Raw genomic sequence first — 20,689 nt, 5'->3', positions numbered from 1 at the left:
GTGTGTGTGTGTGTGTGTGTGTGTGTGTGTGTGTGAAACTTCCCCTTAGTTCTTCCAATTTCCCTATTTTCTTCTCTCGCTAATCATTCCTCTTTTTTTTTCCTAAATTCCCTAAGTTTAACTCTCTCAAACTTCTCCTATCCCTTTTTTCCCTCTCTCTTTTTTATTTTTTCCTAAGTTTTTGTTGGTTCTTTCCCATGGCTTCCGTAGGAAGAGCAGGGTATTCTCAGTATATGCAGGGTTCCAAGGCTTTTTGTCACCTACAGATATATCGGGGTTATCATTTGTAGTATACATGTAACTTAGGACCTCGAGTCGTATTTCGGTGAGAGATGTAGTCTTAAGTGTGGTAAGAAAACATAGTGCATGCATGTGTAAAAGGAACGTGTATCATCATGGTTGAGGTAATGAAGGCTTTCATCTTCATTGGGGGTTGCAGGGTTTAGGAGTTTAAGGGCTAGAAGGAGGTTCCAAGGTTTAGAGAGAGGTTAGAAGGAGGTTCTAAGGTTTAGAGAGAGGTTCCAGGGTTTAGAAGAGGTTTCAGGGTTAGAAGGAGGTCCAAGGTTTAGAAGGAGGTTCCAAGATTTAGAGAGAGGTTCTAGAGTTTAGAAGGAGGTTTCAGAGTTTAGAAGAGGTTCCAAGGTTCAGGGTAGAGTACATGGTGGAGAACTCGTCTCCCTTGTAGATCATGGAGGTTAAGGGTTGAGGAACTAAGAGTTTAGGGGGAGCATAGATGTGTGAGAGGAAGAAGGTGTAAGAGCATGGGGGAAACGAGGGAGAGAAGGAGGGAGGAAGAGAAGGAGGGAGGAGGAGGAGGAGAGGAGGAGGAGGAGGAGGAGGAGAGAGGAGGAGGAGGAGAAGGGAGGAGGAGGGAGGAGGAGGAGGAGAGGATGGGTTGCAAGGTTGGAGGAGAGGGGAGGAGGAGTTGCAAGGTTAGGACATGCTTTTGGACGTGGAGTGCAAGGTAGCATGGACACTTGAGACAATTGCTTGGAATACCAAAGTAGAACTCAACACAATGCCACAAAGAGTGTGGGCTTCATTCCATTACGTGTAGCTTAGGACCTCAAGTCGTATTCTGGTGAGAGACGTAGGCTTAAGTGTAGTAAGCAAACATAGTGCATGCATGTGTAAAAGGAACGTGTATCATCATGGTTGAGGTAATGAAGGTTTTTGTCTTCATTACGGGTTGCAGGGTTTAGGAGGAGTTTAAGGGTTAGAAGGAGGTTCCAAGGTTTAAAGAGACGTTCCAGGGTTTAGAAGAGGTTCCAGGGTTAGAAGGAGGTTCCAAGGTTTAGAAGGAGGTTCCAAGGTTTAGGGAGAGGTTTTAGAGTTTAGAAGGAGGTTCCAGAGTTTAGGAGAGGTTCCAAGGTTCAGGGTAGAGTACATGGTGGAGAACTCATCTCCCTTATAGATCATGGAGGTTAAGGGTTGAGGAACTAAGGGTTTAGGGGGAGCATAGGAGTGGGAGAGGAAGAAGGTGTAAGAGCATGGGGAAAAGGAGGGAGAGGAGGGAGGAGGAGGAGGGAGGAGGAGGGAGAAGGAGGGAGGAGGAGGAGGAGAGGAGGAGGAGGAGGAGGAGGAGGGAGGAGGAGGAGGAGGAGAGAGCAGGAGGAGGAGAAGGGAGGAGGGAGGAGGAGGAGAGGATGGGTTGCAAGGTTGGAGGAGAGGGGAGGAGGAGTTGCAAGGTTAGGACATGCTTTTGGACGTAGCATGGACACTTGAGACAATTGCTTGGAATACCAAAGTAGAACTCAACACAATGCCCCAAAGAGTCTGGGCTTCATTCCATTATGGGGTATTTATACAAGTTGGAGAGCTTCTCTCTCTACATGTAGGAATTGTAAGACATTCTCTCTCTACATGTAGAACTTGCATATAGAAGTTGCATGTAGGAGTTCCATGTAGAACTTGCATGTTGCATGTTGCATGTAGGAGTTGCATGTAGAACTCGCATGTAGAACATGCATGTAGGAATCACATGTAGGAATTGCATGTAGAACTCGCATGTAGGAGTTGCATGTAGAACTTGCATGTAGAAGTTGCATGTAGGACTTGCATGTAGAACTCGCATGTAGGAGTTGCATGTAGAACTCGCATATAAGAGTTGCATGTAGGAATCGTATGTAGAACTTGTACGTAGAACATGCAAGTTGGATTTCTAAGAGGGATTATTTCTAGCCTTATGTAAGTACAAGCGGAGCTTTGCCGCTACTCTACACACACATTCTGTACTACCTAAGTCCATGTTGGCACAGAGACAACATACTCCCGGATCCATTTGATTACCCATCCTCAGGTTATGGCTTATTGCGAGCACGTACCTGGCCATGCCTTTAGTGCTGTGGAACTTGTGTCGTGCCAATTGATCCTGTTGTAAAGCCTTGGCACCATACAATTTTTGCTCAATTTCCAGGTAGCCTGTATCCACCATTTGTTCGAACAGAGATATGTGGCGTGCTTCTAAGAAGATCACTCTTTGATAGAGTCGGCTTGTAATCTGAGCATCGACCCATTCATTGGAATTGAAACTGAGTGGAGTCAAATGGGTATCGAGGTAACATGGGACCTCCAGAATGAATTCCAATGTTTTACAGAATATAGCACTTAGGCGAGGAAGCGATCAATGTTTTCGCGCATTATTTGCTCATGAGGGTAGGATTAGCAAGGGAGGGTAAGAAGACGTAAGTTTGTGACTATTGGGTTAGTTGAAAATGGTGAGAGGCATGAGCAAAGAGACAATGGAGTGAATAGATGTTAGGATAGAGCTCGGGGAAGGTTAAGAGGGTGGTAGCAGCAAGGGTAAGTGAGGTTATGAGGTTGGCAGAGAGAGTGGTTAGATATGGGAAGTTGGATGTGAGATAGGCCCTGTCATCTTCCAACACTTTTTTTTGCTGGTGCGATGGGATCATCAACTACATGGGTGGGATGTCGGTTATGTCGTGTCTTGCAAATAATAGTGATGGCCTTTGTAGCAATGGCAACAAACCAACAATAACCCTAAGGGGAGTACTACCCATGGGGCATACATATGCAATGAAAGCATTCGTCCTGAGTGCTATAAACCCGACATGTGTAGACAAGCAGAAGATATTTTTCTCATCTTCAGACAAGTCTTGGCAAATTATGCGCAAAGTTTTGGTCCCTATGGAATGTTCCCATTTGAGTTTTGGATGAGCAGATATGATCTTGATTTGGAGTTGCTTCCATTGGATAAGCATGCGTGCGTTGAGGTGATCTTCCACTTGTAGAGCAGCCACAAGCTCTTGGTACACCACCGTTGTGCATTGTAGTGGGGCTTCACTGGTGTTGTCTTCCAATGCCTCATTGTTGTGTACTAGCAATTGGAGTTCAAGCTTGGAGATGATTATCTTTTGGGAGTGCATCTCATTTATTTTTTCTTTGTATTTCTGGTAAATGGTTGTATATGCCTCCTTAAGCTTTCTCATTTGCAAGGTGACATTTGCCTGTTGAGGAATGTCTTCAGTGGTATTGGATCATTGGTCCAAGACTTGTGCTTGTGAAGTGCTAGCCTCTTGAGCGGTAGCAAGTTGGTCCTTTAAGATTATGCATTCCCTCGTAAGCTCGTCAATGCTGAAGGCACGCATTGCCAAAGATTGTTTCATGTCTTCAAGCTTGTCTTTGCAATCCTGGAGCTCTTCTTCTTTGTGAATTAGAGTGAGTCGAGCTTGTGCCACTACCTCCGTCTGCTGAGCATGTGTGGATGTCAAGGAGTTATAGTAGGTCTGTAGGATTGCCATTGCTTGTACTGCTGCTGTCAGCTGTGTTTCACTTTGGTGGAGGTTGGAGGTCACATCCCTCACTGCCTTCTCTTGAGCTTGGAGAGCTTGGTTCATGCGCACTTCTTCTACCTCCACCCGAAGTGCCTTGAGCTCTATGGCGATTGGTCTTCGATTTCTATTGCAGTCTGTCTGTCCAATTCTCTTGCATCTTGTTCCTTGGCCAAGCTAGTGAATAGTTCTGACATTTGGATCATTTGGCTTGATGTTGGAGAGTGACAGACGGTGATGAGGACTGGCGATACTGCTGATACAAGTGGTGCCCATGTAGCCATCCTGATGATTCTATAGTACTTGGGGGAGGTTGTTCCAATGGTATTTCAGTCCCTTGTGTACAATAGTCATACTGTTGATCAAGCACTAGCTCCCCTTGTGGCTCATCGACTAGCATGGCGTCGATGGGTGGTTCTAGTGATGATGTAGCCTCAGGCTTTAGTGCCGATCTTTCCTCAGGCTCTGGTTGCTGTTGTTGTTGGAGATATATATTGGTTGCAATTGTGCACCGAGTTGTAGCATCTCATGGAGCAATTCCTCAATCTCGACCTCTAGAATAGGTATTTCTTCTAAGACATCTGCACTTGTCAATGTGATAGTCGGAGAAGTTGATGACGGCTCCCATACTGGTGAGAAGGGTATGTCCAACTCCTCAATTGGTTTTGGTGACTGGGGTACAGTCATTTCTCTTTCTTGTAGCTCTTTTTTGATGATTATAGCCAATAAGTGTGGAATTTTACATTTTTGGCTTGATGAACCATCTAGTTTCTTTGTAAAGAAGATGACTAAGTGTTGTATGCAGTCTTGCTTTAGCTTCCTACTCAGCAAAATAAATGTGCGGAGTGGAAGGGATTAGAAAGCCCTTTGAATGACTATACTATTGAGGATACTGTTTAGTGGGCTCTGATGTACAGTGATTGTACCGTACTTGACCACCTGTGCATTGCTGGAGTGGTAAGAATAGAGAAAGTCCCTGATGTATGTGGTCATTGTAGGACTGTCCTCCAAGGATTTTAGGCTCTCATGCAAACTGCCTAGACCCCTTTGCTCTAAGTCAGATGTTGCTTCTTAGGAAAGAGCATAAGTCAATGTAGGTGGCCAAACAAGTTCCAGTGACTAGGCCCCATCAATGGTTGTGTGGTCGGTAGTGACTGGGGTGGCATTTGTTCTTCTTGGTCATGCATTGAATCCTCTTCAGAGCTATCGCTCTAGACCACAAAGGCCTGTGGTCGCCGTGGTGCGAACTATGGAGGGGGTCTCCTGATTGAGGTGGTGAGCTCTTTCTGTGCATCCTCTTTAGTGGCGGCATCTTTTCTAAACCTGCATCCATGTGCATGTGGTGTACCATTGATCATTAGATTGGTTGGCATGCAGGTATGACCTTTCTGTGTGTTTGAAAGAGATCTTATTTTTATACATGCTTTGAGAGTGTGGAATGAAAGTGTGTGGCATAATTATTCATGCAATCATCTATGTGTCTAAGCCAAAGCATGTGAGTGCACGTGACCTAGTAGCTAGGTAGGGACTAACTATATGCTTTTTTTATTGCTGGGATTTCATAGGGCAGCTAGAACTCAGGCATCACTTTTGAGCCCTAGGTTAAAATCGATTGATGCTACCTATATGTGCAAAGACGTACATATGCAAGTGAGTGCTCGTGATACAATCTAATCCTAACTAAGGAAGACTTGGTTTCCCAAATCTTCATTTTTGTCAGGGATGGCTTGCGTGTTGAAGTAGTAGCACTTTAGTTGGCTCCCATTTGTTGTTGTGTTGAATTGGACTCCATCCAATGTTTCTAGCAGCACAGCTCCGATGGGATTCATCTTTCTTACTTGGTAGGATCCTTGACCTAGATACTTCAGTTTCCCATTGTGTACTTTGGCATTGTATAATAGGACCAAGTCACCTTCCTTGATGTCTTTAGCTTTAAGATTTCTGTCAAACCATGCCTTTCTTCTGCGTTTTTCTGTTGTCATGGCATGGTAGGCAACTAGTCTTGTTTTTGTATGCTTCTCCAGCTGATAGAGTCTTTCTTTCAAGGATTCATGGTCTCCCATACGTTCCTGTACTGCTATGCGTAGGCTTGGTATTACAAATTCTAGTGGGACCACAGCTTCAAGGCCGTACACCAATTGAAAAGGTGTGCTCCCTATACTGACCTTGAGTGTGGTTCTGTATGTCCATAAGGCTGCATTCAGTTTCTCTACCTAATCAGAACACTATGGTTTTACTACCTTGGTGAGGATAATGCATATTATTTTGTTGGTGGATTCAGCCTGTCCATTCCCTTGGGGGTAGTAGGGTGTGCTTTTTCTATGGATTACCATAAAGCCAGACAAAAGTTCTTGGATTACCTCATTCACAAAATGTGTGCCTCTATCTGACACAATTTCAATGGGGCATCCGAATCGGGTGATCACATTTTTGTACAAGAATCTTGCTATGCTTCTGGCATTTGCCTTTCTGATTGCTTTACCATTTTGTAAAGTAATCAGTGGCCACAATGATGTAGCATGCCTATGTTCCTTTTGCTGCTGGATGGATGGGACCTACATAGTCAATCCCCCATTTTTCGAATGGTTTTTGTGCAACAACTATTGTTAGGGGATTGAATTCTTTGTGTTGTGGTTTAGTAGTCCATTGGCATACATCACAGCCTTTTACATATTCATAGGTATCTGCCTATAGTGTTGGCCACCAATAGCTTGCGAGGAGAACTTTTCTTGCTGTGGCTTCCCTTTGGAAGTGTCCTCCTGCAATGCCTTCATGGACTTCACTTAGGATTGGCATGATCTCATGAGGCATTACACATCTTCTTAATACCTAGTCCTTGCCCATCTTGTACAGTTGTCCCGCAATGAGTTGATAGGGTGCAGCCTTTAGAATTAGTTTTCTGATGTCTATTGCTTTCATTTCAGGGGGTGGTCTTCCTGTCATTAAGTACCCAATGATATCTCCACATTACTTTAGAACAACATCTATTTGACATGGTGTGGCATCTGGTATTTCGAGCGGCCGCCTAGGGGGAGGGGGAGAGAGAGAGAGAGAGAGGGGAGAGAGAGAGAGAGAGAGAGAGAGAGAGAGAGAGAGAGAGAGAGAGAGAGAGAGAGAGAGAGAGAGAGAGAGAGAGAGAACTAATTACATTTATTGCTCTAATCCTTAATTTCTCCCCTCCTCCTTCTCCTTTACGTTCACACACCTAAATACACTAAGTTTTTTTGCCTCACATAACCATTTATTTACTTTTCCTTAAACTCACCCCAATTGTTTTTATACTTAAAGCATAATATCAAAAATTAGCTTATAAGTCTATAGTGTGAGAAACTATTTTTATTGTGATCCTGATAACAAGGGAGGGGTGTTTATGACACCTGTCTTCCATACTAAGTTAAAATATGGTTCTTATCATTTTTCTTATTGGATGGTGGTAGGTATGCAAAGTCCCCTCTTCAATAAAAGTGATGTTTGTGATGACTTATCAAAGTAAAACTTGTTTGTATAGTCATGCATTCTATAGGTCTTTTGCAAATTGTGCTCCTCTTGATTTTTTGTATGTCTCATAGAAGTTTTCTCTTTTGTTTCTATTACCAAAATTGTTTGCATTTCACTATGAAACCGGGTTTTGTCAAGTCTTCACACACACACACACACACATGGAGAGGGGCCCTTATACATGACCCCATACAAGGAAATATATACCTTAATTGATGCAGGCAAGTTTGGCCACTTTTCTCACCATTTTGATGCTTAAGGAGATATGAGTACACCTTCCATGGAAATATTACACTACCCAAATGCATTGGAGGGCCTGCTTATGGCCTTGGCAACACCTTCGTCTAGTCTAGCTTTTTTTCTATTTGACAAAAACAGTTTCACTCGAGGCTTTTTGAAAAAATGGTTTTTGAGCTTACTTGGTAGGAAGTGATGCATGAAATGGGATATGTGTAACTAGAAGTGCAGGGAAGATAAAACTTCTATGGTGATACTATGAAATTTTGAAACTTTATACTACTTGAACTTGGGCGAAGCGATTTTAATGTACAACCCAAATCACGTTTGATATTCCCTACACATTGAAATATAAGAAGTGGGTTCTATTGTTCAAATAAACTCCCTTGATTCTCCGTGATGAAGATTTTACTGCTTGATTACAACCAAGTTTACAAGGGACAATTTGAAAATGAACCCTTAGTAACTTGCTATTTTTGTATTTGACTCTAATCATGGCCTTAAGCAGGAAATGGATGCAAAAGAAAGGGGCTTCCCAACTCATGTTATTATTTTTTCAAATGAGAAGTGAAAAAGAGGTGGAGATGTAGTTTAATTAATTGAAATAGTAGGCAACACACACACACACTTGCATATTCGATGTGGTTTTCAAAGATCCTAACTTGTCAAATTGGCATGTTTCTCCCCCAAGCCAATTCTTGGTTTGAGGATCTAACTAAGCTTGGTTACGAAGATCACTTACCAGCCCCTTCGCCAGCATGCCATGCCATCTTGACCATGTTCAATCAAAAAATCCATGAAGTCATAATAGACTTGGACTTAAGGGAGTTTTGTAGCCACCTAGATTCAAGCAGGTTACTACTCATGCAGCTATCATTTAATGATTGGTGCAGAGTCTTAGTCTTGGGAAAGGGAAAAGTGGAAGAGTCTTCACTTTCATCACCCAATTGAGCATCAAAATTTGGATCAGATTATCGAACAAGATAATAAGGCGTTGCTAGAATTGGTGAGAATTCCTCAAGCATTATGAGAAACCTTCTTTTGAGTCACAACCTTACTCCCCTGGTCAGTCCTACATCAGCAAATAATATGGGATTAAAATGCTTTAACCCTCGGTAAATTTTGGCATCCACCCTCTAGCATAATTTTTGCAACTTGGAGGGGCTTTCTTAAGATGATCAAGAAAATATATTTTCAGACTTGATGGTTACTATTCCCACAAGCAACACAAAGAGAAATTCTAGACCCACTTACACAAACCGCTACTTTCCATCTAGGGTGTTGGAAGCAGAGTTAATGGCACATGACAACAAGATGTGGGACTCACATAACATGAATCTCCTTGCACCTTTTTGTGCAGACACATGGCTCTTCCTAATGGACATGGTGCAAGCTTCGAAGACAATCAAGATTGAGGCAAAGAGAGCTGCACAAGAATTTGATGTCCCCATTGTATACAGCCATGTATCCTCCCCCCCATGTCCTTTTTTTCCTTAGGAAGATGCCCATCACCTATGGGGGTATTCGGAAGATGTAAGAGCAAGATTGTTGAGACAAAAAAAAGAACCTCAAAATACATCAATGACATCTTCAAGATTGGCAGGCCATATGTCAAATGTAGATGCAATGAAGAGAAGTTGGAATGTACCATGATGTGTGGTACATTGTCAGCAACCTAACTTCCTTCTACCTGTAAAAGCTAAATTTAATTCATTTCTATTGTTTATGAAGACATTTGGACATGGAATTGTTTGGCAAAGCTTTTATTACATTCGTGCCTATCAGGGATTTGATGCTCAGTAGTTAAAACTTGGTAAAGAGCCCTTCTATGCCTCTACTCTCCCATCCCTCCTTAAGGATATGATTGTACAGAGAGAGGATAATGAGGGGCTAGGATTTTAGCAACAATAAGGGTGTCGGGTCATTGAGGAGAGAGGGCAGATTTCAATCGACAAGGGGAGGCTTTGGGAAAGGCAGGAATTTGCAACTAGCACAGTCCCCACCCTTGAGGTGGATTGAATGGAAACCTTCATTGACAAGGGGAGGCTTTGGGATAGGCAAGAATTTGCAACTAGCACAGTCCCCACCCTTGAGGTGGATTGAATAACAATAAGGGTGCCGGGTCATTGAGGAGAGAGGGCAGATTTTAATCAATAAGGGGAGGCTTTGGGAGAGGCTAGAGTTTGCAACTAGCACAGTCCCCACCCTTGAGGTGGATTGAATGACAACCTTCATTCGTGAGTTCAATCCATTTGGACACGACTGACACTCAGGTGATACCTTCCAAGATCTTTGTAGGTGGTAAGACTATTTCTATTACCCAAAGTGCTCTACAGTAAGATGCCGGTGAAGCACCTACTCTATGATGACATGGATTGATTGATTGCAGGTATGTTCCACACCCTTTTTTAAAGGCATCAAAACCCTCCCTCGTGGAAACTTAACCCTGATAAATGAACAACCCAAGGAAATGAAAAATTTTACGATTCTAAAGTTTGATAACCCTCTTATGGATTGTTTTTCAATAAAGAAATTGCTTGATTGCTTCCTCCTTAAGAATGATCTCCCTAATATGAGCTCCATGCTAAAAGATATCTCTTTTAGTTAGAATTTTAAGAATAATATTGGGGCATTGTTGATGAAACCTTGGCTTACTTTTAGGGAGAAAGGGGACCTTCCATATCATTGCTTAGATCCAAAACTAACCCGCTTTGTCAATGAAAGATGGAATGATAAAGTATCATTGGGTACAAATTTGATTTAAAATAGACATTTGAGGAATGAGATATGAAAAGGTTTGAACCATATCCATAAGGATCGATTAATATTGAAGGATCATAGTGTAATGGATGCTTTGCATCACATACCCATGTTTGTAGAGAGACGGGACATGGACCGACTTGGCCATCTTAGAGTACCATTTTGAGAACATGCAAGAGCATTCTTGAAACAATTGATTGATTCCAAATTCCCCAACAAAGTGCTCCCTTTACCCTTTTATCACTCTTATGATGCAATGAGCAATATTGAATGGCTTAGTGCCAATCTATTGAGCACATCTACAGACAAATCGGCCTCTACCCCGGCCTTCATTTGCAAGAAATTGATTTTTTATCTAGCAAAGGAGAGGTTGAAAGCACAGACTTTGCACAAGTTTAGGAGGGCGATATCCTGGGCCGCCGACTAGCCAAGGAAATACTGGATTTCCAAGTATGTTCACAAATTGAAAAATACTCACTACCCTAGCACATACAAAGCGCATAAAAATTCTTTCAAGAGGATAACAAATGCCCATGCTTGTATCTTATCCGAGATAACATCATTTATTGATTCCACCCTCCAAGCCTACCTAGAACCACTGATGATAGCCAGTGCATAAATGCAAGATTCTATCATGCAGGATTTAGGAGTGCCCTCAAAAGCTTTTTGGATCGTGAAGTTAGTATATGACACAAAAATAAACTTACCACAACAAATAAACTCAGTGTTTATGGTGGCAGATATTAGTAAATGCTTTGAAAGCATCCCCTAGAAGGGGAGGACGAATTAATCTAGGTCATGCCACAAGTGACTCATTAGCCTTCTCTCATGTTGGTAAGAAGTTTATTGGCCTATGGAGGAATCACGAGGCCTATTGGCACAATCGGAAAAAATTCAGCAACCCTTTAGTTTTAGAGTAGGAGCTAGTAAGAATCAATACTTGGCTACTCTCCAATATGCACTTGACCCTAGGCAGAATGGTGTTTAAACAAGTCTTCAGAATCCCCATGGGATTTGCTTGTTCTCCATTGTGGTGTAACCTATACCTCTTCTGGTTTGAATATAACTTCACCATCAAATTGTGGAAATTAAAGGAAAGACAAGCCTTAGAAGACTTTAAACACTCGTCAAGATATCTGGATGACATTCTACTAGTAAATGTGCCAAGTCTTGGATGGTTCCTTAACCCATCTTCACCAAGGCTCCCCCTCAACCCTTACTGGATCTACCCCCTAGAGTTCCTAGAAATAAAAGAGACCACGAGGATGTATGCATTAGAGCCGCTTAAGGAACCCCCTGGAACAAAGGCCACGTTCCTTAATATGTCCATCATAGTGGTAAACCATCTAAATGGGGTGGCAGTCACAAGTACATACAAGAAATTGGACTATGAAATTTGCCCATACATATAAGCAGATGGGAATAGACTAATATCCTTTGTAGAGAAGGTCATCCTCTCTCAGGTAATGCCTATAATTTACACGAAGAGTCATGACTTCAATGCCTTTCTACAAATTAAAAAACTAATAGGGAGGTTTGACATTAACAGCTTCAAACCAAAGAGGAGCTATGGGATCATCATGAAGTATTTGGAGAGATACTTCCCAGGCACCATGGTGAATACTCAAAGTTTAATACAATGGCTAGGTATATCCCTTACCTTTGTGATGATGTACTGGCCTTTAGTGGGGCAGCAATTTGACCAAATCTGTGATGATGGGTAGACAACTGCTGACCACGCTTAGATTTTGAGGCTGGATCTGCAATAGGATTGAGGTTTGGCGGGCTACACACACACACAATTTCCCTCTATTAGGCATGAACCTATATGGAGAAATATATATACAATTTTGGTTAGGGATATGTGTATTTATATATATACATATGCATTTCTACATGTATATATATGTATATATAGATGGGACAAGGACTTACCCCAATATTGGTAATGAAGGCATTGTGGGAATTGGGAAGCATAACTCAAGTTTCCCTTACATTGTATAGAAAAGAAAAGAACTTACATGGAGGGACATATACCTCTTTGAAGACCCTTGGAGCATACACTAATGGGGGCTATATATATATATATACATATAAAGTATATTTAATTTAGCAAAGTATTTAAATGTAAATTAAATATATTTTATACATATATATATATACATATACATATGTGTGTGTGTGTGTGTGTGTGTGTGTGTGTGTGTGTGTGTGTGTGTGTGTGTGTATGTATATATATGTATATGCCTATGTACACACACACACACACACACACACACACACACACACACATATGTATATATGTATATATATATATATATATATGTACATCTATATATATGTATATATATGTACATATATAGATATATATATATGTACATATATATATATATATATATATATATATGTATGTATATATGTATGTATGTATGTATACATACGTATGTACATACATACATACATACATACACACACACACACACACACACACACACACATATATATATATATAACAAAAGGGCGATGAAATAAAGTGCCCCCATAGGAAATAATATACTAGACTATAACAAACACCCTACCCTTATACGCTTGCTACTTAACCACCATAAATATCGGCAATGACTTAGGATTGGAAACAAAAATCAAGGTTATTACAGATTGTAGGAATTGATTGTTTGGATATGCAATGGATACACTAAGATCTGTAACATACAAAAGTAGTTTAAGATATGATAATAGGTGGTATGTAGAACAGCTCCATAATCTTTGCTCACAGAATGTGTGCATTAATGATGGGATTTCTCGCCTTGTCAGGTTGACCAAGGGAAAGAAAGAGGACACCATTACAGAGAATCGAAAGCTCTAATTCACAAAGTTGCAGTACTCAAGGCGCCTTTGAGCATGAAGTGCGAGCTACCTTATGGCAGAGAAGGGGCTGACGCCTCGATCACAGCACCAGTTTAAGCTTTGGACAATGGAAGATGTCTTGACTCATGAGCCCACAGCTAGACATGAGGACTGAGCGACCGTGAGAGCAATGCATAGGGAGAAGATCCCCTGACATGGGGCTATCTCTGGAGAACACCGCGAAGACACACCATTGACCTTAGGTCTCCCCACATTTCCATTTCCCCCTCAAGCACTTTGCACTACTGTTTGCAATCTATCCATGCACCCCGCACTATCTGTAGCCTCCACTACCTTCACCTCGAGCTCTAACTCGCAGTTTGAGTGCTCTCCAAGAGCATGGTGAGGACATGGAGGATGAAGCTTCGATGGAAGGGCTTGGCACAAGTTCGATATGTCTTGGTCTTGTTTCTCACTCGTCATTCATAGCCAGTCTGTTAGCGATGTATATTACCTTTAGATAGTCTTGTAACATAAGCAAGCTGCGTGTAACACTCCAATGGCAACTGCCACCATCTTGGAGGAACTTATGACTATTTCATTATGGTGGTTCTCCCCTTATTACAATGATATGTTATGCTTGCTAGTCATAGATAATAAACGAACCCAGACTCAAAGGCCACTGTGTAAAAGAACCGGTCGGGTGCTGCATGTGACAATCAGGGGAGCTCGCTATACGAGAGCACTGCCATCAACGATGACCCTCTGCACCTCACTCGCACCATTCTCAAAATTGTTTGCATGAATGGCCTCAGCTGGGTCCATAGCTCATATAAAGTACAACGAGCTCGTGAGGCTAGCATTCACTATATACGGACCCCTCTATTCAAAAATATGCTACCACACCCTGAGGGATGTTAACGTGTAGAGGCAGTATATTTATGTTATTCCTACTCATGATTTGCATGGCGAAGGACCCAGCTTAGATAGTCTATAATCGCTTCGCTCTCATAGAAGAAAATGGGAGTTGCAAAGATATATGAACCTTATGTCCCTTATGTTATAGGACCAATTCCTTTTAGATGTTTTATAATTTTTTACTCTTGGGTATCTTCCCTTTTACTCCTTATCTTAGGGGTTTTTACTTATGACCTTTTATTTATTCAATTTGAGAATATAGATTTTCATTGAAAATTGTATGGAAGTCTATTATAATAGATGGGGTTTTTCCAAGGAGAAATTTTACATAAGTCTTTTATGTGTAGCAATTATCAATTGCTAATATGTGTAGCAATTATTAATTGCTAAAATTTATTTCATGATTGCAAAATTAGGGGGTTTATTTATAGTATTTTTTCTTAAGAATTTTTGCACTTAATAGCAAATAAATTTATTCTTAAATTTCTTTATATAGAAAATTCATAATATTAGAGTCAAGGACCCATTAAAAAAATTTTAATGGAATATGGCTTTGAGGGGCCTTTTCACTAAATCTGCCTAAGTCTTGCATATGACAGATGCCTAAGTCTTTGGTAAGTCTTGCATATGGTAGATTACTAAGTCTCCCTTTAATTTGAGTCATTTTCAAAGCTCTATCTCATATGTATTTTCTTAATATATAAGGAAAGAAAAATGGGATTTCCCTTTGAGCTTCACTTGGCATAAACTTTCTATTCTAAGACCTCTTATTACTTTACTTTAGACCATTCTCCTAACCGTGGTTGGACAAGGTTGATTCTCCAGGGTTGGACATGGTATTGTGGAGGTTAGTAGGTGGAATTATCGATATTTATGTTGCATTGAGTGTTCATAATACCACCATACTTTTTTATGAATATGATCATTTACTATGAGAAGACTTTGACATAGCCTAGTGATATATGGTACTACCGATTCATACGTTGAGCTTATATGATATGGAAACGAAGGTTTGAAGTATGGGTTCTACTAGGATTCCTTTGACTTCCCTTTAGAATGTTATGATTATTACTACTATGTGCCATTGTCCTAATGTGGATATTATTGTACTAAGAGACTTGGGATTGTCTACCTTTTCATGAATATTTATTTTACAAGTTTCTCATTGATAGGTCAAACATGCCTAATAATTCTTGTTTGCAGGCCTATCATGATTCAACATTATGATTGGTTGAGAACTGATCAGAGGACGATGGGAACTTTGATTAATCCATATACTAGAATTGCTCTAACATTTTATAAGCATTTCATTAACTATCTAAATGCCAACCTGTAAGTATTTTTTGAATACTAGAATGCCAAGATTTGATTATGCTAGTCCAGATAGAGTGACATTAACAACAGTGTGCCGGCATTGAAGCTTGGCTACCACAGCTTGAATGAATTATTCTAACTTTCATTGGTTGTGATGGTACTAGGTGAGTTGGCACACCTCTCTGGCATGGCATTATGAAAAAGGACTTTGGCAACCTTGAGGAATACACTTGAGGGACTTATAATGAAAGATATAGCACTCTTGGCCCAACTTGGGCACACTTACATAATTGTATCCATTTGCAGTGGGAACGGGAATATGAACTATCTTAAAGCTTGCTTAACTTGGAAATTTTATTAAGGATTCTACCATTGCAAAAATTGACAAGAAACAAATCCCTTTGATTTTCACTTTAAAATGTAGCTAGAGTAAGCAAAGGCATTTCTCTTTGCTACACCCGAGACGAATAGCCAAGATAATAAGTCACTTGATGTACACGAATAATTATGAAAATAACTTGTAATGGCTGGAAGGTCAATATCCAAAGGACGTGTAGTTATAGGCTGCTTAGTCTATAGTTGATCTCTCCAAGGAATCCCAATATTTACATGGGCAAAGAGTTATAAAGGCGAGTCATGTACATAAGTGAGTTGTGTAGGAAATGAATTGTTGGCCTTAAGTAAATTGTTTGGAATGGTGAGGGGATGGAAAATGGATCACCAAGCATCTCTTCCCTTCTATTTAAAACATAAATTTGGCTCTATCTTTCTCAAAGCTTACTAGGTCAAGCATAGCATCCAATCTCCCTTCATTGCCCCGTAAGAGGTTGCAAAATTCTTTCAGGTATGTTTGCAGCTCAGCCTCCCATATGATATATGCAAATGTCACCAAGTATAGTTGATTTTCCAACTTTCCTCATGATGTGGGAGGATCTTCTTTGCATGCTACATTTTCTAATACACATATGCTACTCTCTTCTAGCCTCTATCAAGCATGCCATGCAAGCAATAGTATCATCCATAAATCCTATGGATATACGTAGTTACAAATATTTATATAGAGTTTCCATTTACTTAAAGGGACTCAATTGCATGACTTAGTCCTTTTTGAGGCATGCAGTGGGAGACATGGATCTATTCAACTAGGAATGTTTACCTATATCATACCTTGTTTACACGGCCTCACAATGCTCATTTCAGTCAAATTTTTCATTGAGTGGCTCATTTATATACTTTTTAGCATGGCATACATTAACCACAAGATCCTTAGGCCTAGTACTTCTTTGGCATACGTGGCTAATTATATAAATATAGTCACCTATGTCTGGGGAGGCATACATGGCTAATTGGTCGTATAAGCCTTTGGATAGGCTTAGTGCTTTCAAACCTATGGTTCAAGCCCTTGGGCTTAACTCCATAAGCTTGAGCTTGAATTCAATAAACCTAATCACTTAGGTGTGAATACATAAGTACTAATAATGGCCACTCTTATTTACATGACCATTCCTATGCACACAACTAGGCTTATGATCTCAGAACTCCACCATTTTACTATTTATGGCAATTCTTCTTTAAGGACATTATCCTATATACATAGATTTGGGTGGTTGTTTTGTTCGTAAGGTGCATTATGCAGACCATGGCTTTTTTGAAGCTATTATGGTTGATGAACATCATAAACAGATGCTCCTTGAACATTCTCCACTTTTTTATGGACAACAGATGGTTCAAGTTTTGACATGGTCACCCACCAACAATCATCAGGCGACATCGATGTCCGTTGTTGGTGGAGTTTATTGATTTTCCTCAATGTTTGGCCTCTCTTTTACTAAAAATTGCATCATCCTTAGGCAAGGTGGTGTGTCCACCAAGGCCAAATGGGAATTCCAATAGGTTTTGCATCCTCTCGGATATTGATAATCCCACTCCAGAATCTTATTATGTTTTAGTAAGTCATGCTACTATGGGAAGTGAATTTTATAAGCTCAAAGGGGGGTTATTTATAGGAGCTTTCTTTGAATGTAAAAAGTTTGGACACATGGCCTCCCAATGCCCTTTGGTGTTACACAAAATGCCTCCGGATGCTATGCATGCTCAGATGCAAAATAAAGATATTGTTGGTTCTTCAGTGGTAAAAAATAAGGGCAGCAAGCCAGCCATTGCAGCCCAGGATAAGGGAAAAGCACCAATTTCTTCAAATGGGAATGCTTCTAACTGCATACCTTATACCTCTCAACCCAAGGGAAAAGATAAAGCTTTACATGAGGCTTGGCAAACTCCAAGGAAATTTGTGACAATCACAAGACCTTTACCTTCTTGCGCATGGAATGGTACATCTTCAAATGGTCATACTCCTTAAGAAAATTCAGGAGTTGGTATCACTTGGGCTACTGTGACAACAAGTTGTACTCTCTTAGTTGAAGAGGAAATTGCGGGTTTGATGTCTTCTCAACAAGTGGTTGTGTATAGCGGCCCAAATCCTAAGGAGGATATGCATACTTGATTCAGCTTTGCTTTAGCGATGTATAAACTATAAATATGCTACCACAAATCAAATGTGTGATACTTAATGTATAGGGTTTGTGAGATGCTAGGAAATGGAAGATAGTATGGGTGTATCTCAATCATTTGCAACATGATATAGTGGCTTTACAAGAGCACAATTAGCATATGTATGTGGGACAACGTGGTCATTTTGCTAGCTATGACAGCTTTTATGCGAGAGAGCACTCTTTTACAAGTGTAGTTTTTTTTGTGAAGCATGACAGCCAGTTGTTTCTTTTAATGAAATTCAAGGTAGATGGATTGTTATGCAGTGTCTTATTCATGGAGAGATATCTGAATTTTCCTTAGTTTATGCACGCCAATCGTCTCATAGTAGAGGTATGATGTGGGAAGATATGCAACGGTATCTTTGGAGACAACATGCTTTTCTTTGTGGAGATTCTAGTAATGCTTCTCAGCAGGAGATAATACATATGGTCGTACTCATATGTTAGCCTTTGAGAGGCATCATTGGTCTCAATTAATGCTTCACCTTAGTTATGCTGATATTTGGAAGGAATCGCAACCCCTACTGCCAAGCTACACTTTCCAACATAATGCATAGTCTTCTTATCAAGCTCACCTGGATAGTTGGTATATGGTTAACCCGCAACATTATGATAATCTCACTACCAAAATGTGAGTAGATTATGCTTTTACGCATTTTGATCGTGCCCCCTTATGGTTGAGGATTTCTTTTATGAAATTCAAGATTATAGGGTGTCCCAAAGAAGATTCTCATTGTAAATAATAGCTACTTGGAGCATGATGCATACAAGGTAGGTTTATGATACGTATCAGCCTCTTTTGCATCAGAGTCATATTGATTTGGATTATGACTGGCATGCTTTTGTTGCTAGAATGCAATCAATTATTCAGGATTATGGTAAAAACTACATGAAGACCTTGAGGGACAATGTTGCGCGGGCCAAAAATACTTGCCAATGTTTGACTAAGCTCAGTCAATTTCGGTCTTTGTCTAGAGAAGAAAGCACATCTTTATGTCGGGTTAGACACGATCTACAAAGCAATGATCATAGACAAATCACTAAATGGGAGACAAGAGCAAGACAGAGGACTTTCTTAGATAAAGGTTGTTCATCCAAAAAATTTCTCAAAATTTTACATTACAAGAGACAATCTGCAAGTATTTGTCGAGCCCTTATGCATGATGGGCTTCAACATTTTCAGCCAATACCACCACTAGAGCTTGAAGACCGGCTTTAAGATTGGACTCTTCATTCACCAGGATCGTTATGACGTCCTTTGAGGCTATCCCACATTACTGTATTTTCTTTATATAAAGTTCTTTTTCCCCGCTCTGGGTTTTACGTAGGGCAAATCAGCTTTGGCAAATGAATCATCCTGTAAAGTGGTGGCAAAAGAGATTGTGGCAGGTTTGGAATTCTAAAATTCCCCTTCGACAACAGGTTTTTTAATGGCGATTTTTGCTAGGGGTCCTTCCATCTAGGCAACCTTTGGCACGTAGACATATTGCTCTAGCTGTTTGCCGTATGTTTGGCTTTGTGGGAGTTTGTGCCTCGTCTTCTTTGGCATTGCTCCCACACCCGTGATTTCTTGGGTCTCCTTGGGCAACGTTTGAGGACTAGATTTCCTAATGCTACCTTGGAAAGTTTTTTTGTATTTTTGGGATTCACCCACCCAAATAGGAGTTTGATCTTTTTTTCACTTGGGTTCGTGACTGGGCACTCTGGACTCTATGGAAGGACAGAAATCATAGAATCTTTGGTGATCCTACTTCCTCTACTTTCTTCTTTTTCAAGTGCTCCTTGCAACAATCTCTCTTTGATTGTTTGCAAACTCATTACATAGACTCTAATGTATACTTGTCATATAGTGAGATCTTCTCCTGATGTACTTTGGCACATCCCATTTTTGGGATAGTTACTCTTTAATATAAAGTCTCAAAAGTTTCATTAGAAAAAAGATGTGTGTGTGTGTGTGTGAAAGAGAGAGAGAGAGTGTGTGTGTGTGTTAGAGAGAGAGAGGGAGAGAGAGAGAGAAAGAGATCACCTAAAAAAAGGTGCGTGTGCACGCGTGCGTGCGTGCGTGTTTGAGAGAGAGAGATTTAAAAAAATGAGGTGCATGCCTATCGTTAACAACCAACTGTAAGTGTAATTGCTAAGTTCCAAGTCAACATGATTGTTACTAACTGTCTACTCCAAGTAGGTAATATTGGACTGCTTTCTAGAACTCAAATACCTCCTATCTAAGATAGTGCTATTTGGGCCACGTAACCACGGCCAGACAACGATTATGAGCCATATGAAGGAATAATACATGAGAATAAAGATTATCTGACATGAATTACAATGTCATCTTTGTTTCATTCATTTAATTAATCATGCCTCCAATAATTTAGTGCAATAGGAGGTAAATTAGAAAAGATCTTATATAGATGGCAATGCACCAAGCTCTTGCAAGCATTGCATTAGCAATAATTTGATAATTTTTTGCACCTACACAAATGTATGCGCGCATAATATGTGCGCATCCACACATGCATATACCCATGCACACACTATAACAAGATAGAAATTTTAAAATCGTGAATGAGACCAAAAGATTCCGCAAGTGTCCAGCAAAAACATCATCTTCTATTCATCTGCTGCTTCACAATGAGAATCTTGTACATATCACAATCCTCCCTTCTTTTCATCCATTTTTCCCCTTTCAAATTTTCAGCATCTCTTCACACATACACTATAACCAAATAGAAAATTTTAAGATTGTTGTCTCTATGGAAAACAAGAGTGCAG

Source organism: Dipteris shenzhenensis, chromosome 19 (assembly GCF_047967505.1).
Source record: "Dipteris shenzhenensis isolate YYH24624 ecotype China chromosome 19, Dip_SZ_1.0, whole genome shotgun sequence".
Classification (NCBI taxonomy): domain Eukaryota; kingdom Viridiplantae; phylum Streptophyta; class Polypodiopsida; order Gleicheniales; family Dipteridaceae; genus Dipteris; species Dipteris shenzhenensis.
The sequence above is the reverse complement of the archived record's forward strand: the minus strand, read 5'-3'. Positions refer to the sequence as shown.